Consider the following 26,103-nt stretch of genomic DNA (forward strand, 5'->3'; position numbering starts at 1 on the left):
GCGAGCCTTATTTTATTTTATTTACTTATTGTGTTTAGATCCCACCCAAAGAAGCCCAGGGTGGCAAACAGATGTACAATTTAAAAAGAAAAACAAAGCAAAAAAACTAAAACAGTTAAGACGTTTCCATAGCATTTGCAGACTGAAGTGATTGATTGTGTATATAAGAAGTAATACCATATTTTAGGTGTCCTGGTTCCAAGCTGTATAAAGCTTTGCAAAGGAGAACCAATAATCTCTCATGCAACCCACAAACTTCAAAAAAGAGTCCAATGAAGACCAAGCGTACTCAGGGGTCACAGAAAACTGAGTGTCTTTTAGAAAAGGGAAAGAGAAAACCAGAGGGGCAATGGTGTATACTTGAAAATGGCATAATTGACTGGCTGGCTGGCAGCCACCTTGGTCACTTGGATTGGAATATCTAGTTCCAACCTTCCTAGAAGAAGTATAAAACTAACCCAGTTGTTCTTCACCATTTGATATTGTTTCTTTAGTTCATATAAAAATATCATTTGAGGCTCTGTCTTCCACCACCGCCCAATTTCCCACAATAAACATAATTATAATAGCACATTAAGCAAAGCTTTCTTCATGTTGCAAACATGAAAGATGAGGCATGTTGCTGCATTAAGAATATGAATCTCTTTCTACCGCTACCAGAATTCATTAAAGTTGAACAAGACAAAAAAAAGTTCTTTTTCTCATTTCAGATACTAATAATCTTTACTTAATTTCTCAGAGATAATATTAGCCATTAGAAAAATGAAATGTAAATGTTAATAAGACAACTGATGTCTCCTAAGCTTTGTTAAACACAATAGCTGTGAAATTATAATTTTCATTAGAGATTGGATGAATCTGGTCACACGAGTACGCTGGGGAAAACAGGAGTCTTTAATCTGCTAACTGCATGCCATTACTGTTAAAGCCTGCTTGCTTCCTGAAAGAAAGGATAGAATTTATTATAAAATGCAAACGCAATGAAGTAGATGTTTCTTTAGCAGTCCATGTCCGAATGGAACCCAGAAGGAGATCCCATTTGAGTTCTTGTATGTGCTCCCTCTAAACAACTTGTTCCTCTTCTGGAAGTCCCAGGTCAACCCATTCACATATTCCACTTTATAACACTACTTGCATGGAGCAACTGCCACAAAGGCAATGGGACTTTCACAGCCCTCTCACTCCCTATCTAATCCACAGGGTTGGTCGAACCCCTAGAGCTGATTTAGAGGGTATGTGCTGAAGAAACACCACCATATCATAGGGCATAGAGAGACCTGCCTCCTATGGAAAGACCTTTCTATTGAAATTTTGCAGTAAAGTACCGTAATGCTTCTCCATTTGAAGTAAGAATCCTCCTTTCAGAGGGCAAGAGAATATATGTGATTAAAAATTTCAGATTCACATGGTATAATGTACAGGCTAGGGTTGCAATCCCTAGCACACTCAGTTGGAAATATATATCCACCTAAGCATTGTGGGTCCTAAAGGTAAAGGTACCCCTGCCCGTACGGGCCAGTCTTGACAGACTCTAGGGTTGTGCACCCATCTCACTCAAGAGGCCGGGGGCCAGCGCTGTCCGCAGACACTTCCGGGTCACGTGGCCAGCATGACAAAGCTGCATCTGGCGAGCCAGCGCAGCACACGGAAACGCCGTTTACCTTCCCACCAGTAAGCGGTCCCTATTTATCTACTTGCACCCGGGGGTGCTTTCGAACTGCTAGGTTGGCAGGCGCTGGGACCAAGGAACGGGAGCGCACCCCGCCACGGGGATTCGAACCACCGACCTTTCGATCGGCAAGCCCTAGGCGCTGAGGCTTTAACCCACAGCGCCACCCGCGTCCCTATTGTGGGTCCTACTTCTTGCTAAAGATGCGTCGAATGATGCTTTAAGAAAGCAAGCTATGGAAGCTCCTGGTTCAAGACTCACCTGGGACAAAAACTCATTCTCAGCCTTATTAGAGATCCCTAGCACAATCACAGGGTTCCAAGACCGGGAGCAAGGCAAATACGTGTATCTGAAATGGGTTGAAATCTGGATGCCAGGTGCTGGATAGCTCCATCGGTAGAGCCTGAGACTTAATCTCAGGGTTGTGGGTTCGAGCCCCACGTTGGGCCAAAAGACTTGTGCATTGCAAGGGGTGGACTAGATGACCCTTGTGGTCCCTCCCAACTCTACAATTCTAGGATTGTATAACCTTGGCGTTTTCAGCATCATGCTCTAACGGAACTTTGACGGGAGTCATAGGTTGATGCTCCTGCTCTCAAAAGCCTTATGAGGAATGGATGAGGAAGCCGGGTATGTTTAGCCTGGAAAAGAGGAGACTGAGAGGAGATAAGGTAGCCATCTTCAAATATCTCACGTGGAAGAGCAAACAAGCTTGCTTTCTCCTGCTCTGGAGGGTCGGACTCAAACCAATGACTTCAAGTTACAAGAAAGGAGATTCTGACTAAACATTTCTGACAGTAAGAGCTGTTTGATAGTGGAACAGTCTCCCTCAGGAGGTGGTGGACTCTCCCTCCTGGGAGGTTCTTAAGCAGAGGTTGGATGGCCATCTGTCATGGATGCTTTAGCTGAGATTCCTGCATTGCAAGGGGTTGGACTAGATTGTCCTTAGCATCCCTTCTAACTCCACAATTCTATGATTCCTGTCAAGGCTGGCCTAGGTGGGAGACAGAAGAATCCAGTTCTCTGCCCCTGAGCTGTCTCAAAAGGAGATATTGTTTTTCTCCCACCCAGCATGCACAAAAGAATGAGCAAAACCCACTTTCATGGCGTGGTTCTGATTTAAACCACCAGAGAATCTGATGCCAATGTATACAACATTTTACCAAGGGAAGGCAAAAAAAAAATAAAACATATTCTAGGGCTGTTGTTATAACAAGATCAGACCATTCGTCCATGTAATGACCATCACCCCGTTACTGTGGTGAGTGGAGCAGTTTAATGTTCTCCATTTGCAGAAAACACTCATTATTTATTGAACAACTGCTCAGCTCTCTGATTACGGTGGTCAAAATCTTTCCTTGCCATTCACCGTTTGGGCAAACAGCCCCCGACGCTTTGCTACTGTGATCATCACAAATCCGCAGGTTACTGCAGAACATTTGTGATGACTCCGGCTGATGAGCATGAAATTTAATTTGCACTAATCGGTCTGAGGCAAGGGGTGCATGAAATTAACCTGACGCATTAATTTTACATTTTGCAGCACCTATTTGTCACTCTAAATAAGAGTAAATGGACCGCTGTGCCAAGACTTTCCCCCTAAACCAAGAGGTGTGATACATTGCCAACTTCTGGAATTGCGAGTTAACTTCACACTACATGTGACTAACTTAAGGAATTCACTACTGCAATATGTGTAACCACCAGCTTAGGAACAGAGGACGGTGCCTTGCATGGAGCTAAGCCATTGGTTCATCTATCTCAGTGCTGTCAACACTGGCTGGCAGCAGCTTTGCAGGGTTTGCCAGCCCTACATGAAGGTGGCAATGATTGAATGATTGATCTACCACTGAGCTAAGACCCTAAGCTTAAGGGACCCTGACCATTAGGTCCAGTCGTGACCGACTCTGGGGTTGCGGTGCTCATCTCGCTTTACTGGCTGAGGGAGCCGGCGTACAGCTTCTGGGTCATGTGGCCAGCATGACTAAGCCGCTTCTGGCGAACCAGAGCAGCACACAGAAACGCCGTTTACCTTCCCGCCGGAGTGGTACCTATTTATCTACTTGCACTTCGTGCTTTCAAACTTCTAGGTTGGCAGGAGCAGGGACCGAGCAACAGGAGCTCACCCCATTGCGGGGATTTGAACCGCCGACCTTCTGATCGGCAAGTCCTAGGCTCTGTGGTTTAACCCACAACGCCACCCGCGTCCCTGACCCTAAGCTTAGACGGCTTTAAAAAGAGATTCGACATTGAGAATGTTATGATATGAGTTCCAGGTTTGAACGAGGTAGCAGGACTTAGCCTGTGAAGTCCTGTGAACACGCTGCCTGAGACGCTCATTGTGAAATTGCAACCGTGCAGACATTATTGCCCCGATTCACAAGTCGCAGGAAATCAAACATCGAGTTCTCGGCATGTTCACTCTCGGAAGCCCGCCTAGCCAATGGAGGAGTCTGTTTGCATGTTTCTGCAAACGACGAAGCGGAATTCAGGTTGGGCATTAATATGCGGCTGGCGGTGGGGAGGGGAGAGAGTTGTGTTTGGCATCAACAGCCATTTCCCCACTGTGTAATTGTTCTGTCAGCCTTCCAGGGATCTCATCTACCTTCCTCATTATGGTCTTCACAGGGAGGGCTCTCTGCACACTGCGAGTCAAGAGGAGATCATATCCCTCATTTAAGACCCAACACATCTTTCGACTGCCCGCTAATTGCGTGGCAGTGCAACCTCATTTGTCTTCTACAAATCATTAAAATTCAACACCACGCTCCCCCCGATTGCTACTGCTCCTGCCCTCGGACAGGCAGCTGCAGTTTATTTGGGGACATGGGGATGGGATGGAGCAATCCCTAACGTTTTGGGTTGTGTGTTTTTTAACTAGAACTGACCCCAGCACCTGAGCACATGCTGGGCGTTTAGTCTCTGTCATGTTTAAAATATATATATATTTATATAGAAATGTATATGTATGGGGAGTTGAGAGGCTCACGAGGACCTGAGCTTTTCAAAGGGATCCTACAGCCTGACATTAAATATTGATAAAAAATGCAAATTGTTTATTGATTTTCTCCTAGGCAGGGTTGAGATAATGAGAGAGGGGACCTGTTTGGAGAGATGATGCTGGAGCTTTAAAAAGGAGAAAAAGAAAGGTTGCCCCCCCCCATGCCTCCCACTTTCTTATTCATTATAATAGCGTTGTTGATAGGTGGAGTTAATGAGGTCTTTTTAGTTTGCTTGGTGTTTCAGACTTTAGCGCCGGCTGGAAGAGAAAAAGAGATCAATGCACCATTATTGTACATGGCTGCCAACAAGTATTCCACTTACGAGGGGCGAGAAGTATTTGTTGTGGTACGGTACGGATGGGAAGAGAAATCTGATCCACTTCGCATTTAAAGGAGAACATGCCGAATTTTCGCTTTCTGAAACAATACGAGCACTGAACACAGCCATATCCTTTGAAATTTTCGCTTCTCTGAATTTTAAAATGTAGTTCTCCAGAAAAAGGATGTGCAAAAAGAAAATGCATAGACTGAGGTAAAAAAAAGGTGCCCAGAAATGCATATATTGGTGAAAATAAAATACAAAAATGTACCGTTTTAGTGAAGATTGTTTTGCAAAAATGTGTGTATTAGGCAAAATCTCAAATAAACATATTAGATGGAATTCTCACCAATATGCGGATAAATTTTCGGAATGAATTTTCCTTAACAGCAACTATAAACTATAAACTGATATGGGAATGTGGAGATTTGAAAAATGGGAAATGAAGAGAAACTGGAATTGACCAATTTGCCCATCCTTAGGTACAGGTGTTGACCCAGGTTTCACAAACATTAAAGAAGGAGATAATATTTTCAGGGGCAGCAGAGGCAGCTTGATAGCACCCATGTAACAAAAGTGCATTCCCCTCCTGTGGGGAGAAATCCAAAAAAGAACTGGTTCTAGATTCCAGAGAGGATAAACTTGAATGGAAAAAAACCAGCAATGGAAGGCAACTACTGGCTAGCAGTTATGCCATCACCAACCCCCTGAGCACTATTGCAATTGTTTATTAAGCAATTTGGTTTGGACAAGATGGTGTATATACACAGAGAGAAATACACAGACACATATAGAATGCTGCTTCCTATTTTTTAAGAAATAAGGCAGACAGCCCAACTGATACACGATGAAAGACTGTGTTTATCCAGCATTCAACTTGCTGCCATACATACCTGTAATGCAGCTTGCTATGCCAGGCTCGCAGGGATGCGGGTGGCGCTGTGGGTAAAACCTCAGCGCCTAGGACTTGCCGATCGAAAGATCGGCGGTTCGAATCCCCGCGGCGGGGTGCGCTCCTGTTGCTCGGTCCCAGCACCTGCCAACCTAGCAGTTCGAAAGCACCCCCGGATGCAAGTAGATAAATAGGGACCGCTTACTGGCGGGAAGGTAAATGGCGTTTCCGTGTGCTGCGCTGGCTCGCCAGATGCAGCTTTGTCACGCTGGCCACGTGACCCAGAAGTGTCTCCGGACAGCGCTGGCCCCCCGGTCTCTTAAGTAAGATGGGCGCACAACCCTAGAGTCGGACACGACTGGCCCGTATGGGCAGGGGTACCTTTACCTTTATGCCAGGCTCATTCAGACAACCTGTCTATTGAGCATTCATCCTGGCTTGCTTGCACGAAGTTTATATGAGGGTTAGACTATATCTGGTCCTTATTTAACATTCATTCTGATTTGCCTATGTGCTGATTATATTTTCCCATTAATCATTAATTCATATGAATCATCCTGGACCCTGAGATCCTTATGTCAGGCCCTTCTTAGTGTGCTTCTTCCACGAGCTTTGAAAGGGTGCAACACAAGGATGGGCTTTTTCAGCAGTGACTCCCCATTTGTGGAACACTCTCCCCAGGGAGGCTCGCTTGGTACCATCATTACATATCTTTAGGTACCAGACCTCCCCCCAAAAAAGGCTTTTAATTTCCCCCTTTAGTGGGTGGGACATTTTAATTCAGCTTTTTTTAAAAAAAGAACACCTTTCTTTCTTTCTTTCTTTCTTTCTCTCTCTCTCTCTCTCTCTCTCTCTCTCTCTCTCTCTCTCTTTCTTTCTTTCTTTCTTCTTTTCTTTTCTTTTCCTAGTTCCCCCCCCCAAAAAAAAAGAACCCAGGGCAGCAAACATAAAACAGTTAAAACAATACAATTCAAAATAAAGCAAAAACATATTTAAAACAATTTAAAATAACCACCTAAAACTTTTAAAGACTATCTGAAGCTGACCACATACTGCACAGCTACTATTTTCAAGATTGCCGTGACAAGTGTCTTTCAGCCATAAAATGCCTGGGTAAAGAGGAATGTTTTACAATTTCCCTTTAAAGCTAATAATGAGGGAGGGAGACATGCCTCAAGAGTGAGGGCATTCCACAAATGAGGAACCACCACCAAGAAGGCCGCGTTGCGACACCAGCTGGGCAGTAGCCAGTGGCGGTGGCATCAACATAGCCTCCCTTGCCAATCATGGGGTCTGAGATGGCTGATAATCGAGGGATTACCCCTTTAGGTACTTAGCTCCAAAGGTGTTTAGGGCTTTGTATGCTAGCACTGACACTTTAACTTGGGCTCTGTAGCTGACTGGTAGCCGATGCAAAGCTTCCAAGACTGGTAACACATGTCCACTGCATTTTACCAGCACTTTTATAATGGCAAAAAACCTCCATGTGTGGGTTTGGGATTTTTTTAAAATGCTGATTGATGTTGACTAGCACAACAGGACACTTTGTTGTTGTTTAGTTGTGTCCAACTCTTCGTGACCCCATGGACCCAACATCAGGGTCTTTTCCAGGGAGTCTTCTCTTCTCATGAGGTGGCCAAAGTATTGGAGCTTCAGGATCTTCCAGTGAGCACTGAGGGCTGATTTCCTTCAGAATGGATACGTTTGATCTTCTTGCAGTCCATGGGACTCTCAAGATTCTCCTCCAGCACCATAATTCAAAAGCATCAATTCTTTGGCGATCAGCCTTCTTTATGGTCCAGCTCTCACTTCCATACATCACTACTGGGAAAACCATAGCTTGAACTATACGGACCTTCGTTGGCAAGGTGATGTCTCTGCTTTTTAAGATGCTGTCTAGGTTTGTCATTGCTTTTCTCCCAAGAAGCAGGCATCTTTTAATTTCATGACTGCTATCACCATCTGCAGTGATCATGGAGCCCAAGAAAGTAAAATCTCTCACTGCCTCCATTTCTTCTCCTTCTATTTCCCAGGAGGTGATGGGACCAGTGGCCATGATCTTCGTTTGTTTGTTTTTTGATGTTGTTCTTCAGACCATATTTTGTGCTCTCCTCGTTCACCCTCATTATGTGAAAGGCTGGGTTGGATGAATCCTAAACTGGAATTAACATTGCCGGAAGAAATATCAACAACCTCAGATATGCGGATAACAGGATACTTTAATCCTCTTTAATTGTACAGACCTACATTTCCACTATGTGCCTGAATCCCTCTATCAAAATACAAACCTTGTGGACATAACCATAGTCCACCATCATTCTGGGATGAAAGGAAGAAGACTGGACATCTTGCTGGTCACCGTTCTCCAGATCATTGTCCCGAGAAAGATGTCCCAACACCAATTTCTTTTAATTGCATTGTTATTTTAAACTGCCCCTTGTAACCCAGTTTCAATTCGGCATCTTTAATAGAAATAGGGGAGAGTTTCGGAGGTTTCCTAGCTTGCCTGGGTCCATCATTAGCGCTCTAAGATCAGATCTTCATGTTATATTAGCGAAAACGCGTATGCTTCCTTCTGTTAATGTGATTGACGCATGACAGCCTTTTGCTGCCTGTCTCACTCTTTCCCCCTTCAGAGTGGAATCTGACATCATTATAATGGCGTTATCACGTGGCATCCCCCCCCCCCCCCGACTCCTTACACTCTCTGGTGCTGCTGCCTAGAAGCAAAGGACGAAGCTCCAAGGGGTGTCAGCAAGGCAACCTTTGCTCCTGCCCTGGGTGGCCGGTGATTTGAAATTGTAATTCAGTCTCTCACCCTCTTTTTCCTAGCTGAGCCTCAGCTGAAACCAGGTTTTTAATTCAAAATCGAAATGTTGATGATGTGACTGAACACAGCCAGTGCAACGTGCTGTGGATTAAGCAAATCCTCTGAGTGGCTGTAGCTTTGCCTAGCCCAGAAGGATCGCGGAGAGATGGAAAATCCAGTGCTTCAAACTGTAACTCTTATTCCAAGCTGTGTTATTTCAGGCTGTACTACTGAGAGGCACGACTCCTTCTGTGCATGAGACATGAGACTACAGGGAGACTCGCTCCAGCTACATCCTCATCCTAGACTTTCTTCGTTGTTCTGCTGCAGCTTCTTATGATTTGTTCTGTTCTGTTTCCTCTTGTTTTCCTCTTCGCATCACAGAAAGTTGAAATAAGACATATTTCAAATGAATATCTCTCCAATTCTCATCTGCATTTCACCCTAGATCCCGTGTTCCAAAGTAACCCATCTTGTTTTTGAACTGAAGGTGGTGTATTAAGAATAGGGCTGTGCACAGCTTCCCCTTCCAGTCTGATCTGGGGCCTGATCCACTCCTTTGGAATGCAACAAAGCATGCAGCGCTTTCCAGTTGCAACATGAGAAGAGTTCCCATCATGGAACTCAAGGCAGGATTACCTGAGGTTTCCAGAAAGTCTCCCAGCCAGGCAAAATATCCCACAAGCAGCTGCCCCCTCCCTAGTGATACTAATACAACAATTGTGTGTGTTAAACTAACGATTGACTGCCTTTTCACAATATCCAACATCAGCTGCCTCCCTCTATCTAACAGTAGGGCTGGTCCTGCTTCTCCTATTCCTTGTTGTCACCTCCTAGAAGGATATATCAGACTTTCAAATGAGGCCCTTTCAGGTGTTTCGCATGTATCAAGACTGCACCCAGGTCCCCTGGGAAGGAGGACACACACAATGGCTGTCCCCTGTTCTTAAATACAGATTATCAACGCAGATCTTATCTGCAGATCGGTGCAGAAAGGACATGAACACATGTGGAAAGTGACGCAGAGCAGAAATGGGCTGCTTCGCCCACCCCTAATTTATTTTGCCATCATGGATGCTGGCAGTTGTGCAGCGCAAAAGGTTCTGCTCAAAGGTTCTCGATAACACAACATGCAAAGGCTTAATTTCATTGCAAACCAATAAAGGTAAAGGTAAAGGTACCCCTGCCCGTACGGGCCAGTCTTGACAGACTCTGGGGTTGTGTGCCCATCTCACTCAAGAGGCCGGGGGCCAGCGCTGTCCGAAGACACTTCCGGGTCACGTGGCCAGCGTGACAAAGCTGCATCTGGCGAGCCAGCGCAGCACACGGAAACGCCGTTTACCTTCCCGCTAGTAAGCGGTCCCTATTTATCTACTTGCACCCGGGGGTGCTTTCGAACTGCTAGGTTGGCAGGCGCTGGGACCGAGCAACAGGAGCGCACCCCGCCGCGGGGATTCGAACCGCCGACCTTTCGATCGGCAAGCCCTAGGCGCTGAGGCTTTTACCCACAGCGCCACCCGCATCCCTGCAAACCAATATCCTTTGATTTTTACAGGAGTCCCTTTATATGCACTCCTGGTCAAAATGGAAAAAGTGGTTGGCACTGGTCCTTTCTTTAAAAAAACAAACAAACCCACAAATATTGGTATATGGGCATCCTGAAAACCATTCTTCTCTGCATTCCTGAGAAAGGTGCAGAGCTGAAGAAAGGATTACAGGCTGCTCGGTATAACAAGGGCAACGTGTTAGTCTGCTTCTCTCTTCTTTGCTAATGAAGACCTGATGCCTTAGATGTAGGGTATTTTCCCCATAGTATACACTCCAGGAGTGGTTCTTGCCGGATGCCCTGAAACAAAATACATAAATGAATGTGAAGTGGATGTTGCCTGAATGTCTATTTATCTGGTTACTTATCCATCTACCATGCACTCGATATTTGCACAATTCCCTACCATTATGGGCTATGACCTCCCACTGGCTATGACCTGCTAACAGCTTAGCAAGATGGTCCCTTGCATTTAAACCATCCTCTCGAAACCCCTGGGATCCCATCCCCTGCCTCCCCCACCCCAATCATCAACTTGGAAAGCAAGATTACGTCTGATGCCAGGGATGCTCTTCCAAGTAGCAGAAAAAAGAGGTCGCAACAAAAAAAGAGGTTTGAATGCCAAAACCCATGCAACCAAAATAAATAAAATATTGTTATGTGTTGGGTGGAGGGGAGGCTGTATGCCTGAGTTCCTTCTAATTCCTGGAAGCAACAAGGATTCCATTGCTGGAATAGCCAGGCCTAAGTATGGGTAATGGGCTAAGTATGGGTCATTAAAGTAACAAAGAAAGTGGCTCTGTGCCAGAAAAAAATGGGTGGTGCCCAATTAGAAAGACAAAAGCCAGAGCTCTCTGTGTGAGCTAGAAGCTAGAAGCCACCAGCAGTATGGGCAGCTGAGAGACAGAGCCATGCCTGATTTCTGCTGGAATCCAAGGCTGTGGCTATGGGAGAAGCTAGATCCACTTGGGCGTGTTAACACCCTGAGCCATCATTGACTCAGGGTGTGTGTGTGTGTGTGTGTGTGTGTGTGTGTGTGTGTGTGTGTGTGTATACTGTTGGGATATTCCGTTCCACCTTAAGAACAGAAGTGTGGAATTGTTGTATGTCACATGCCTGTTTACTCTACAGCACAGCTTGCTGGGAACTTCTGTTTGTGTATAGCCTTTGCTTTAGCTGTCTTGCTTTGGACATGAAGGAGATCAGACATGTTTCCTTTTGTCCTGAATAAACTGCTTGTGAATATGCTCACACAGTCTCTCCAGCCACTTCTGTTGCATAGTGCTTACTTTGATGAATAGCATGCCCCAGCTTCTGAAGCATGAGTCGCTGATGCTGCACCAAGGACTGGAGATCACCTGGCACACCGGCTGGTGGACTGGAGCCAGCTGGGGGCCTGCCAATTGCCCCCGTTTCCTTGGTCGCACGCCAACATAGACACCACAGTCTCTGCTGTCCCTCATTCAGAGGAAACCAAACCCCGGATATAAGCACATGAAATCCCTGGAATCTAGTCCAACCCCCTGCAATGCAGGAATCTCAGCTAAAGCATCCACAACAGATGGCCACCCAACCTCTGTTTAAAAACCTCTAAGGAAGGAGAGTCCACCACCTCTCATGGGAGTCTGTTCCACTGCTGAACAGCTCTTACTGTCAGAAATGTTTAGTCAGAATCTCCTTTCTTGTAACTTGAAGCCATTGGTTTGAGTCCTACCCTCCAAGGCAGGAGAAAGCAAGCTTGTTCCCTCCTCCATGTGACAGCTCTTGAGATATTTGAAGATGGCTATCACATCTCCTCTCAGTCTCCTCTTTTCCAGGCTAAATGGCTTCAGCCCATTATACCTGAAGGAGCATCTCCACCCCCGTCATTCAGCCTGGACAATGAGGTCCAGTTCTGAGGGCCTTCTGGCGGTTCCCTCACTGCGAGAAGCAAAGCTACAGGGAACCAGGCAGAGGGCCTTCTCAGTAGTGGTGCCCGCTACCCTGTAGAACGCCCTCCCATCAGATGTCAAAGAGATAAACAACTACCTGACATTTAGAAGACACCTGAAGGCAGCCCTGTTCAGGGAAGATTTTAATGTGTGACATTTTGATGTATTTTTAATCTTTGTTGGAAGACTCCCAGAGTGGCTGGGGTACAAATAATAAATTATTATTATTATTAATAATAAACATGCCCAGCTCCTTCAAGCACACCTCATAAGGCTTGGTTTCCAGATCCTTGATCTTCTTGGTTGCCCTCCTCTGCTTGTCAATATCCCTCTTAAATTGTGGTGCCCAGAATTGGACACAGTATTCCATGTGTGGTCTGACTAAGGCAGAATAGAGTGGTACTATCACTTCCCTTGACCTGGACATTATACTTCTGTTGATGCAGCCTAGAATGGCATTAGCTTTCTTTTTCTTTTTCTTTTTTTGCTGCCTCATCACACTGTTGACTCATGTTAAGCATGTGGCCACCAAGACCCCTAGATCCTTTTCACATGTACTGGAAGTAAGGCAGGTGTCCCCCATCCTATATTTGTGCATCTCGTTCTTCCTGCCTAAGTGCAGAACCTTACCATTGTCCCTACTGTTACATTTGTCCCTGTTGTTTCTCTCTCCTACAATTCTTACCCATATACTCTCAATCTGCTTTTCATGCTGCAGGACGTGGCTTTCTTCACAAGTGTACACATCCTTTATATATCATGCTGCTACTCCACCCTTCCACTCAGAGGTTGGGGTGGCCTGCAACAATTTGTAAACTAGCCACCATGAAGATAGTTTCTATTGTCTGCAATGGGGGAGGTATTTGTTAAAATCCTTTCCTCCAGTAAAGTGAACATGGCAAGGAATTCCCTGCTCACTGCGATGCTTATCTATGACTCTACAATTCCATGATTCTATGAAATAATAATAATAATAATAATAATAATAATAATAATAATAATAATAATAATTTATTATGTATACCCCGCCCATCTGGTTGGGTTTCCCCAGCCACTCTGGGCAGCTTCCAGCAAAGGATTAAAAATACATTAAGACATTAGTCATTAAAAACTTCCCTAAACAGGGCTGCCTTCAGTTGTCTTCTAAATGTGAGATAGTTCTTCTCTTTGACAGCTGATGGGAGGGCGTTCCACAGGGCGGGAGCCACTACCAAGAAGGCCCTCTGCCTGGTTCCCTGTAACTTCGCTTCTCACAGTGAGGGAACTGCCAGAAAGCCCTTGGAGCTGGATCTCAGTGTGCAGTATGACAAGCTGCTCCAAAACGTACTGGAAAATGAACTGAAGAATAATACTGAATGTTAAATGCACTTTCCTTGATCCAGAGTTGAAAAGGATCCCAAGGGTCACTTAGCCCAATATGCAGTGCATGGGTCCAATATACATACTGATAATATCCATTATGAATGTAGGAACAAAACATGCATAGTATTTGCATGTTCAGACCCTTAAACCTCCCCCTTAAATAAAGACACATTTGACTCAAATTTGAGTTTTGGTTTTTGGCAGAATTTAGGCCACAACTTTATTGATTACAGAAAAGTGAGTGGTTGCATAGGCTCTGGTTCGACTAGCTCCCTACACCCTTGCAGGTAGCGCTGACCCAGAGCTCTATCATAGGTTAGCCAAGGGTGAACACCTGAGGCAGGTGAAAAGCCTGGGAACAGTCTCTGTTCACTTCCCAGATGCTCCCCTGGATTCAGGCATGGGCATAACCCCCTTTCAGGGGTTGACCAAACCAAGTTGAGTCCCTGGATTCCTTTAATGGAATACCCTTCACATAGGGATGGAGAGACTGTTCTCCCATCCCTATCACCTGAACCAGTGCCTATCCGCAACCTTAAAAGTTGGGACGAATTGCTGCACAGCAGGCGAAACCCAAATGGCCACAGCCAATCAGCCAAGTGGGGAAAGTCCTGCCATGTCCCTGTCCCAACGACAGACGACACACGATGGCATAGGAAGGTCAGTTGCAAAATCCCCTAAAATAAGGGAGAGGTGGGCAGGTGTTCCAATGCATGAGCCAAAAAAGGAAGCTCTTAGACATGTGCATGGGTTTATATAGGTCCCTCGATCCGTTTAGACTGCGCCCCATTGGCCAGATTACATCCAGCAACGAGGGACCTACCAGTCGGGTGCTGTGGCTATCCAATAGACCCACCCACAACCAGGAGGTCAGTCTCCAGGTCTCACCGCAACACGTGCCCTCTTTTAGGGAGGACACGGTTTGCCATTGTTCCCTTCTTATGGAAACACTTCCTATCACCCCCTTGCATTTATCACCAGTGGAGGAAGAACTCTTGCACTTGGGTCCTGTTTGTGGGGCTTCCCAGAGACATCTGATTGGCCACTGTTTTGATTTTTTTTCAGCTTGCATCTTGTTTCAGAAAGTGTGGATTAGGTAGAGATTGACCTTTACAGCCAAACGACATCAAATTTCTGCCTGCTTTCTGCTTTTCACTCGCAGAGAACTGAAGGCAGCTTAAAATCCATCACAGTGGTATAAGAGAGAATAGTGTCCAGTTGCTCCCATTTTGCCTCCCTCACTTCTACAGATTCACACGTATATTTCTAATAACCCTGATGCACACGCTTGCTGCCCCGTTTTTTTGAACGCAGGTGAGATGGGCGACTGCCGTACTATCTCCGAAGGGAGGGCATCAGCAAGCACGACGCATGCCTTTGCTTAAAAATCTAGCAACAGGACGTTGTGTCTAGTCTGGAGAAACAAGGAAGCCTCGCTGCCTTCACAGAGCCCTGTTCAGATTAGGTCAAGCCTCTTCAGACAAAGTAATTTTGTCGGTGCTTTAAGATGATGGCAAGTAATCTCCGCCGAAGCCGAGTCCAGCTGCATAGGCTATTAAAGATATCTATATGCCATAGGCGAAGGGGAAGATAAGAAGGCCGTCGCATAACGAGAAACAATAACTCTGCACACTTTGTTTACAGTTTACCCCATAGACTGCAGATTAACACGAATCTCGGAGCATCTTTATTACGGCACTGCACTGGAGAGTTGAGGAGGGGGCTGCCAAGAGAGGATGGAATTGCTAAGTAGGCTGGGACCATCTGTCCTCTCGGGGAGGCGAAAATGTGCATGATTGAGTGACACCTGCTTGTCAAGTGCGGCCTGCTGGGAAATTTGTTCTTGGATCACTGAGCTCGGAGTTACATTACCTGCATTAGAATCAGACAAACAATCTCATAAGGGTTTTGCTGCTATATGGAGGGTGGGGCAGCAGTGGGGTCGGAGGCGCTCGCTGGCTTCCAAGCGCATCGCATGCGTTGTTGTTTTTTTATTTGAATTGATTTCCAAATGTGCACCCCCACCTCGCAAGTCAAACAGCCCTACCAGACCACAACAAGAGGCTGCAGCCTGTTTTATTGCAACACATACACACCAAATTTTGTTTGTTGGATTTCTTTGTTTTTAAGCCTGCAAGCCACCTTGAGAACTTTTTTTGTGATAGGGCAGCCTGTAAATCTTATATACGGTAAGTTGGCAGCCATCACTAGAAGCAAGTTCCATAGTTCCGCTATGCCCTGCGTGAAGAAGCATTTTCTGTTACCCTGAAACCTCCTACATTCAGTGTCCTTGGATGTCTGTGAGTTCTAATGTTAGGGAGAAGAACTTCCCCCTATCCGCCTTCCCCATGCCGTGCATAATTTCATAAACATCCATCACATACTCTACGGAATTTCCTATCTCAAGATGTTGTGGTGACCATCAGCCTGGGTAGCTTTAAAGAAGGGCCAGGTATATTCATGGAGGGTGAGGCTGTCAAAGACTGCTAGACGCAATGGCCATGTTCTAATGCCCCAGCTAGAAGCAGGATGACTCTGAATACCAGTTGCTGGGATTCCCAAGTGGGAATCATAGAATCATAGAGTTGGAATAGACCAAAAGGGCCATCGAGACCAACCCCCTGCCAAGCAGGAAACACCATCAGAGCACTCCTGACATATGGTTGTCAAGCCTCTGCTTAAAGACCTCCAAAGAAGGAGACTCCACCACACTCCTTGGCAGCAAATTCCACTGTCGAACAGATCTTACTGTCAGGAAGTTCTACCTAATGTTTAGGTGGAATCTTCTTTCTTGTAGTTTGGATCCATTGCTCCGTGTCCGCTTCTGTGGAGCAGCAGAAAACAACCTTTCTCCCTCCTCTATATGACATCCTTTTATATATTTGAACATGGCTATCATATCAACCCTTAACCACCTCTACTCCAGGCTAAACATGCCCAGCTCCCTTAGCCGTTCCTCATAAGGCATCGTTTCCAGGCCTATGACCATTTTGGTTGCCCTCCTCTGGACACGTTCCAGTTTGTCAGTGTCTTTCTTGAACTGTGGTGCCCAGAACTGGACACAGTACTCCAGGTGAGGTCTGACCAGAGCAGAATACAGTGGCACTATTACTTCCCTTGATCTAGATGCTATACTCCTATTGATGCAGCCCAGAATTGCATTGGCTTTTTTAGCTGCCGTGTCACACTGTTGGCTCATGTCAAGTTTGTGGTCAACCAAGACTCCTAGATCCTTTTCACATGTACTGCTCTCAAGCCAGGTGTCACCATCTTGTATTTGTGCCTCTCATTTCTTTTGCCCAGCTCCAGTGCTCTTGCACTTTGGGCTTCCCATAGGCAATCTGGTGGGTCACTATGAGATAAAGATGCTGGACTGCAACTCCTAGTGGTGCAGCAATAAAACTGCTAGCATCTTTGCAAAGCTAAGGAGGATCCGCTATGGTTCCAAACTGGATGGGGGACTGCGTGTTGAGATTCCTGAATTTCAGGGGGTTGGACTAGAGGACCCTCAGGGTCACTTCCAACTCTACCTGTGGGTCCCCAGATGTTGTTGAACTACAACTCCCCTCACCCCTAGCTAGCAAGGCCAGAGCTCAGGGATGATGGGAGTTGTAGTCCAACAACATCTGGGGACCCACAGGTTGCGAAAGGCTGCTCTAAAGTCTCAAATGCTGCGACCTTTCCTCATGGGGAAATTGCTCCATCCCTTTGATCATTCTGGTTGCTCCTTCTCTGAATCTTTTCCTGCTCCATAATGCCCTTTATGAGATGAGGCCATCAGAACTTTACACAGTATTTCAAATGCAGTAAAATTATTCCATTGTAGATCTGATGTATCCTCCTTTGGGAGGAAAGGAACTTACCACTAAAAAAATCCCTATCATACTTATGGCTGAGCTGAAACATGGAGGTGCATTTCATGGGAGTCGGGCCAAGATTTAAATATATCCTTATGTTCTGGTGATACATAAAGTCTAGTGACTTTATGGTGGGACTGTGATCTGGGATGGAAATGTTCCTCTATTCAGAGTCAAAGTAGAAAGCATTGCCCTCACATAGATTTGGCTTTGAGATGCCACCTTGTAGCTAAAGCTATATGAGGCTGCCACCTGCAAGCATTTAACTCAGCTCTAATCCTGGTACTGATCAACATTAGACACATGGTGGAGGCACCTGAAGAATTCAGAATAAATGGGAAGGTGGTAAATTTAGAATCAACTCCTCATTTGGATATCCAGGGTCCAGGCCACAGAAAGCTTTAATTGCAATAACTGAAGATGCATAAATTCATTCAGGCCTCATCTGCACTACGATGCCATGGCTTCCCCCAAAGAAGCCTGGGAACTGTAGTTTGTTAGGACTGCTAAGAGTTGTTAAAAAGGTAAAGGGACCCCTGACCATTAGGTCCAGTCGTGGCTGACTCTGGGGTTGCGGCGCTCATCTCGCTTTATTGGCCGAGCGAGCCGGCGTACAGCTTCTGGGTCATGTTAGGAGACCCCTATTCCCCTCACAGAGCTACCATTTCCGGGGGGGGGGTTAACAATCAATCCTCTTCCCCAGGAAACTAGGGGTCTCCTAACACCTCTTAGCAGTCCTAACAAACTACAGTTCCCAAGCTTCTTTGGGGGGGAGCCATGACTGTTTAAAGTGGCATGGTGTTGCTTTAAGTGTATAGTTTTGCAGAAGGGTCCTTGGTTAACACAAAGAAAGTGACTCTCTAGGTTAAGATAGAAAAAGCCAGCATGTCTATGTGTCGTAAAAGGGCGCAATAAACATCAGCCCACTGTGGAGAGCATTGATGTGGTTGACTGGCGATTGCCTTGAGTTGGATAATTGAAAACATACCCCCTCCGAAGAGACATGATTTTGATTGCACCTTTCCCTGACACATGGAATTGATCCCATGTGAATTCTCCACATGTTTATGCAACGGCAGTAAAAAGGGTCTGTATGTATAAAGGTTGATGCACCAATTTGGGAGGGGGGGGAACTACCTCGAATGAGTTTTATATGTGATGTGAAAACAAGCTGACAGAAAGAAACTGCTTGTCTTTCAATACCATCAGCCAAGCTCAGGCAAAACAGAACACTGGCCACGATCCAAGGGGTCGGCTGTGTGTAGCATTTTGAGCTGAGCCAAAATTCCTCAGAATACGGTTTTCTGAGGAAATTTCCGGCAGTTTCCTTTCCCATCCATTCCACCCTCTCCTGACTAGAAAATGGCCACTGTGGACATTCCTCCCCCATCCTCTGAATATTCACAAACATTTTTATTATTATTTTTGCGGTAGCTACACCTTACATAACACCCCAGGTCCAGCACATCATGGAAGATGTGAAATCATGTTTCTGCTGCCACTTGCAGCAAGAACACATGAGAGGGAGAGGGAGGGAGGGAGGGAGGGAGAGAGAGAGAGAGAGAGAGGGGGGGGGTGACTTTTGCTTACCAGAAGGGGAAAGGATTAAGTGGTGGAGAGGTAGGTGTGATGCAAACACACTGGCAGAGCCAACCCAAAACTCCTGGTGCACTTGCACCATGCTGACCTCTCTGTATCCAGGCTTCGCCACACTTATCTTTTGCCCTGCTCTTTTCAGGTACAGGTCCATGCTATAAAGTACCACATCTGAGGGCTCCCCCCCCCCTGGAGCGTGAAGGAGCTCCCCTGAAGGAGCGTCTCCACCCCTATTGTTCAGCGGACACTGAGGTCCAGCGCCGAGGGCCTTCTGCTGATTCCCTCACTGTGAGAAGTGAAGCTACAGGGAACAAGGCAGAGGGCCTTCTCGGTAGTGGCGCCCACCTTGTGGAACACCCTCCCATCAGATGTCAAAGAAATAATCATCTGACTTTTAGAAGACATCTGAAGGCAACCCTGTTTAGGGAAGTTTTTAACGTTTGATGTTTTATCATGTTTTTAATATTCTGTTTGGAGCTGCCCAAACAGGGGAAACCCAGCCAGATGGGCAGGGTATAAATAAATTATTGTGATGATGATGATGATGAAAAACCAGTCTTTTGCATTCAATAGGAGAGAGAAAAAATGGTGCTCAGACACAGAGCTTTAAAGTGCGGAACATGCCAGGAAAAAGTGGAGGCAATGTAAGTGTGGATAAGCCCTTCTAGCAAGCAACAATGACCCACTTGCCAGGAAGCTAGAATAGTGCCTCCACTGAATCTGGCAAGCGTCTTCTGAGGGTGGATAAGTATGAAAAGGAAGAAGTGGTGCTTTGGCTAGTGCTAGTGCTGAATTGCAAGGAACTGTTGAGAATTCCTCTTCCCCACAGAGAAATTGAGGGAAATAGCTTCCCACCATCACATATATGCCAACGAATAAGGTAGAAAATTTTGAGAAGCCATCAATGCTCAATGTCCAAGCTGCAGGATGCTGGACCAGCTAGTCCATAGAGCTAATCCTGCAGCTTCTTCTCAGGTTCTTACAATGTAGCTTAGAATTTGAGAGCAACTGGCTCAAGGTCACCCAGGGAAGCTTTGAGGCTGAAAGGGCATTTGAACTCAAGTCGGAGAGCAGCACTTGATGCACTACAGCACATTCAACTTATCACTAACAATGGCGTTAAATCCACTAGATATATGCCTGATTTATATATTTGTTGAAGCCTTTGTTTACACTGGCATGCTTTGCTTACTAATACAATATTAACAGCTGTCTCATTGTTGTATGCTCACATTCTCGTTTTGCCTTTGCTTTTTAATGAGTCGGCTATCACAAAGACCACACACACACGCACACACACACACACAGGCTTCTATTTAAGCAGTTGCATCTTCGCCTACAAAAACCCACAAGGAAGCTAGCTCTCTGCTAAGCCAGTGGCAACATCCTTCCAGTGCCTTGGGACTGCAGCCTTACCCCTTCTACTTTTGCAGTCGCGAGCCTGAAAGTACCTTGGGCAAGGGGGTGGGGTGGGGGTTGAGACTGGGATGGCGGTGGGATCTGGTGGAGAAAAAAGAGAGCTCTGAAATTTGTGCCTGCATAAATTCATGATTAAAGGCTTCTGTGCGAAAGAGAAGAGGAAGGGGAGGTTTTCCCTGCTGGTTTCTTCTCTCTTTCCAGGCAACTATTGTCGGGGTGGGGAGGAGAGAAGAGACGGGAGGCTTTGCTTTGCAGGGGGAACATAATGATAACCGCGCTCTTGTTTGACAAGTACAGGGTGGTTTTTCTGAGGAGAGCTGAGGGAATGTACGATGCTGAGGAGGGGGAGATGGGATGGGATGAATAATTCAGGCCCTTTGTAGCCTCTCACACACAATACGCTGTGGCATCAACCTGGAATGCATATGAGGGTGGCTCAGGACAGTCTATTTCTCTTGCCCCTCCTGCAAGGCCGCATTCCTGGCGTACCTTCAAAACGCTGCGATACCAATTTAAGCAGTCATGGCTCCCCTGAGTTGTAGTTTGTTAAAGGTGCCAAGAATTGTTAGGAGACCTCTGTTCCCCTTGCAGAGCAATGTTTTGCAGAGTGGAATAACCATCAACACATCCCACAAGTGTCCTGGAAAAACGGGGACATCCCGTTTTCCCACCAGAGAGCACAGCGGCCATTTCAGGGATGTGATCTCATGTGATATCTATGCCCTGGAAAAAGTGGTTTTTTGGGGAGGCAATATCTTGCATGGCACCCCCAAATGTTCATTTTTGGGGACCATGGGAGCACAGCCCTGAAAAAAGCAAGACTTTTGGGCTCCTCAATGTCACACAGGTAACATGACTCACAAGAAGAAGAAGAAGGAGAGTTTGTATTTGATATCCCACTTTATCACTACCCGAAGGAGTCTCAAAGTGGCTAACATTCTCCTTTCCCTTCCTCCCCCACAACAAACACTCTGTGAGGTGAGTGGGGCTGAGAGACTTCAGAGAAGTGTGACTAGCCCAAGGTCACCCAGCAGCTGCATGTGGAGGAGCGGAGACGTGAACCCGGTTCCCCAGATTACGAGTCTATCGCTCTTAACCAGTACACCACACTGGCTCTCCCACACCACACTGGGCTCAAGGGGGCATGTACACGAAGACATGTACAGGACACAGGAGAGAGACAAAGGATATGGAAAAGCTGTGGACAGGGCAGTCAGTAATGTTTGGATTAAAGTGGGAGGTGGGCAGATAGATGTAAGAGCATGATCTCAGCTCTGAGTCCTTCTCTGGTTTATAGCATAGAGACAACGAAAAATGTGATTTGCTTATAATGGCTGGGACCTCTAGCAATTAATTGTTGGACGATAGAACGGAGCCAAGAGAAATGAAGGATGGCCTTTGGCAGAGAACATTTGCATCACCCTGCTGAGTGCATGTTTCAAATACGGGCAAGTTGGTCACCTGGATGGCATAAATTTTGAATCCCCCCCCCCCGAAGGCCTCTAAATGTCTCACAGCGACCCTGTGTCTCCCCTTGCCCCCCCCATAAAAGATTGAATTCACAGCTTGATTTCCACAGAGTTACAAAGAGATAACATTAGCACGGCCTGAAGCTTCCTGCATTTTTCATTGTGAGGGATCAAATCATTTATTACTTCAAAAACAGACTTAAAAGTGGGGAGGAAAGAATATAAATAATAGGGGTGGCCATGGCCCTGAATAAGCAAGGCAGAATAGGATGACCTGGGTCTGGATTTTGCTCTTAACAAGGTGTTTTCGGGTGGCTTGGGGAGTCCCCAGTCTTCTGAGCAACTCTGTTGCTTCCGCCACCCCACCCCACCCCCCAAAAGTTAGATGAACAACCTTTCCACCTCTGCCACCAACCTTTCTATGAAACAAAACCAAACTGACAGACTTAAGAAATGGCCGGAATTCAATAGAGAAGGAGAGGGAGAGGACAGCGCAGGGTGTGAAGAGTTAAGGGGAACTTTCATGTTGACGGACAGGTCTAGTGAACTATTTTCCTAGTATACTCCAATCACAGTGCTTTATGGGATGGATGTTGAAGTAAACAGTTGTTCTTCACATGGGTCTCACTCCAATTTTTGCTTGTGAGAGCAGGACATAAGCAGCAGAGTGAAGACTATTGGGGTGATATGCTTCTTTCCTAGTCATTTTTTTCCCCTTACCAATTTTTTTTTAAAAATCACAGTGCACTCCTTTTTCTTCTTCACAGAGACTACTTCCAGGAAGAGGGGGACAGCAAAAATGAACGGTGACTTTTCCAGTTTCTTGTGACAAAGATCAGTGCTTTTTTGGGAGGGGGGCAGAGAACGCATACCCCTAAACATTTTGTGAATCTAAGTTTGGCCTCATTGAGGGGCAGTAGTTCAATATGACGAGGAAAATGAGAGTACCCCAAAACATTGGGGGGGGGGAGGAAGCACTGACAAAGTTGAAATCACCTAGTATGAGATCGCCTGGATCTATTTGTCTGGGTTTTGGCAGGCTTCTCATCCAGGGGTACCTACCTTGTGTCTCTCAAATACTCATGTTTTAAAATTAATCTCCACCCCACCCCCTCACCTAGGGGTGAGGTAACACAATTTCTGTTTTCCCATCCCCAAACAGTAAAGTCCATCCTTGTGGAAGAACGACGGCACCCAGTTTCTTGAACTCTGACAGGATTTATCCTCTCAGCTAGAGTGACTAGGCCTGCAGCATGCATTCGATTCTGATAGGAGAAAAAAACTGTAAAGGTTGATCTGCCTGAACTTTGGAGGGACAACGTTGCCTGCAAATTTCATCCACTTCTGTGAAAAACAGGGTGAGAAACCTCAGGCCATGGGGAAGCTGAATGTGGCCCTCCAAGACTTTCTATGTGGCCCGTAGCACCCTCCTTAGGCCACACCCCCCACCATGCCCAAAAACCAAGTGTTTTTGCTTGACTGAAATGTGTCCAGTGTGGTGTAGTGGTTAAGAGCAGTAGTCTCGTAATCTGGGGAACCAGGTTCGCATCTCCGCTCTTCCACATGCAGCTGCTGGGTGACCTTGGGCTAGTCACACTTCTTTGAAGTCTCTCAGCCTCACTCACCTCACAGAGTGTTTGTTGTAGGGGAGGAAGGGAAAAGAGAATGTTAGCCGCTTTGAGACTCCTTCGGGTAGTGATAAAGCGGGATATCAAATCCAAACTCTTCTTCTATGACCATGCCTCTTGCTTGGTGGACAGAGGGTGGAGAGTGTTGTATAAACTAGATCATTGCGTTCAGTGTCCATCCCACCTTTGCCTCTTTCCCCACCTCACAATGGCATGTTACCCTCAGAAGCCTACTCCTTAGTGCATGTGGCCCTTGGGTAATAAAGGTCCCTCACCCTCAAGCTAAAGGAACCTGTAGCTGCTGACTGGTGCAATTTGAGAGCAAATAAAAACCCAGGGAAGCTTGTGCCCCCTAAAGAGGGTTATAATTTGGCTCTCATGCCTATGGTTTGCCTTGAAGTAACTGCAAACAAGCAGGCTCTGATCATTGTACCGGGTTTCCATTTCGCCTGAGGATGAGCTCTGGGAGATTCAAACAATTCTGTACTTTTTCCATCAACATAGCAGGATACACTAAGCACACACACACACCAGGTTTCTCTCGGTACCTTCGCCACCATGGTGACTGAAGCCCTTGTCGGTTTCAACCTCCCTACTATCTGTCACGGTAACGTCACCATAGATATTATGGCGCCAGCTTATCTGTTGCCATTACAGTCCGGGGATTTATGTACAGTGAAGTCTATTTATAAAGCTCCTCGTATGAGTGCCCGATGCTTTCCAATAAATTTAGCTTTCCCCCTTCCTCCTCCACCAAGCCCTGCGTTTCCTTTCGCTGATATGTCACATCCTGAGAAGAGACTGTAGGGATGTGATTCTAGTCGGGATGGACTGAGCAACTTGATGCTGTCCCCTTGCAGAATCACAGGAGCACAATCACAGGTCCGCTCCAAGCTGTTTTGTGCTGGGTTTTTAAATGTGCAAAATCCACATTTAAATAATAAGCATTTTGCATGCTTTGCCTCCATGGTCGGAGGAAGGTTGACTCTGAATACCACTGCAGCTCAATGGTAGAACACCTTCTTTACATGCAGAAGGTTCCTAGAATCAATCAGCAATATCTTCAGGCAGAGCTGAGAGAGACTCCCATCTGGAACACTAGAGAGATGCTGCCAACCAGTGTAGACAGTACTGAACTAGATGGGCCAATGGTCCAATTTGGTATATAAGGCAGCTAAGCTGTCTGTGTCCCAGTTGCTGGGAATCACAGGTAGAGAGAAAGCTGCTGTGCTCAAGTCTTGCTTGTGGTTTCTCATGAGCATCTGGCTGGCCACAGCAAGAACAGATAGTTGGACTAGGTGGGCCTTTGGCCTTATCCAACAGGACTCTTCTTTTGTTCTTAATGGCTGGCAAATAACAACAGGGAAAGGCAATTTAGGATCTGTCAGGTTGGCCAGAGTCTAGGACAACACCCAGGCATACAACAGGAACAATTCCAGCCTGTCTCTCCCATCAGCGTACACCGTGCACCTCTGGGGAGTTCCGAATCACCGTCCCGGACGATTTATAATGACTCATGTCTTGGAGACACTGAGCATATATTCAGAGTCCAGCAGAGATAAACACAGTCAAAGCTAGGCTGAGGTTGTAAGCACTAAAGCTAATTTATTAAGCATAAAGGTAAAGGGACCCCTGACCATTAGGTCCCGTCGTGACCAACTCTGTGGTTGTGGCGCTCATCTCACTTTATTGGCCTAGGGAGCCAGCGTACAGCTTCCGGGTCATGTGGCCAGCATGACAGCCACTTCTGACAAACCAGAGCAGCGCCTGGAAAGGCTGTTTACCTTCCCGCCGGAGTGGTACCTATTTATCTACTTGCACTTTGACGTGCTTTCGAACTGCTAGGTGGGCAGGAGCTGGGACTGAGCAATGGGAGCTCACCCCGTTGTGGGGATTTGAACCGCTGACCTTCTGATCGGCAAGTCCTAGGCTCTGTGGTTTAACCCACAGCGCCACCCCCATCCCTTTATTAAGCATAAGGCAGAACAAAAGAAAACATGTCTCCTCTCTCTGGTCTTCCTCGGAGAGAAGTCAGAAGTGAAAGCAAAAACAAACGGAAACAGAGTACAGTAAACATCTGCTCCCATGATTCCAACAGTGTGTACTGGAATGCATAACACAGACATATGATGAACCAATCCTACATATCTGCACAGTGAGAGGAATAGAAATCCAACAAGATCATGTCGTGCTGGTGGGTTTCCCATCAGGGCATCTGGTTGGCCACTGTGGAAAACAGAAAGTAGGGAAATAGGATTCTGGCCTTAGGCCAGATCTAGATGGGCTCTTCTTATGTTCTTACACAATTTTCACATAAATTGTGCATAATTGGATGCAATTTCCCATAAATGCGCTCTATGTGGAGCTACCTTTGAAGGTGACCTGGAAACTACATCTAATCCAGAATGCGACAGCTAGACTGGTGACTGGGAGTGGCCACTGGGACAACATAATACCAGTCCTGAAATAGCTACAATGGCTCCCAGTACATTTCTGAGCACAATTCAAAGTGTTAGTGCTGACCTTTAAAGCCCTAAACGGCCTCGGTCCAGTATATCTGAAGGAGCGTCTCCACCCCCATTGTTCAGCCCAGACACTGAGGTC

This window comes from Podarcis muralis, chromosome 1 (genome assembly GCF_964188315.1).
Source record: "Podarcis muralis chromosome 1, rPodMur119.hap1.1, whole genome shotgun sequence".
Classification (NCBI taxonomy): Eukaryota; Metazoa; Chordata; class Lepidosauria; order Squamata; family Lacertidae; genus Podarcis; species Podarcis muralis.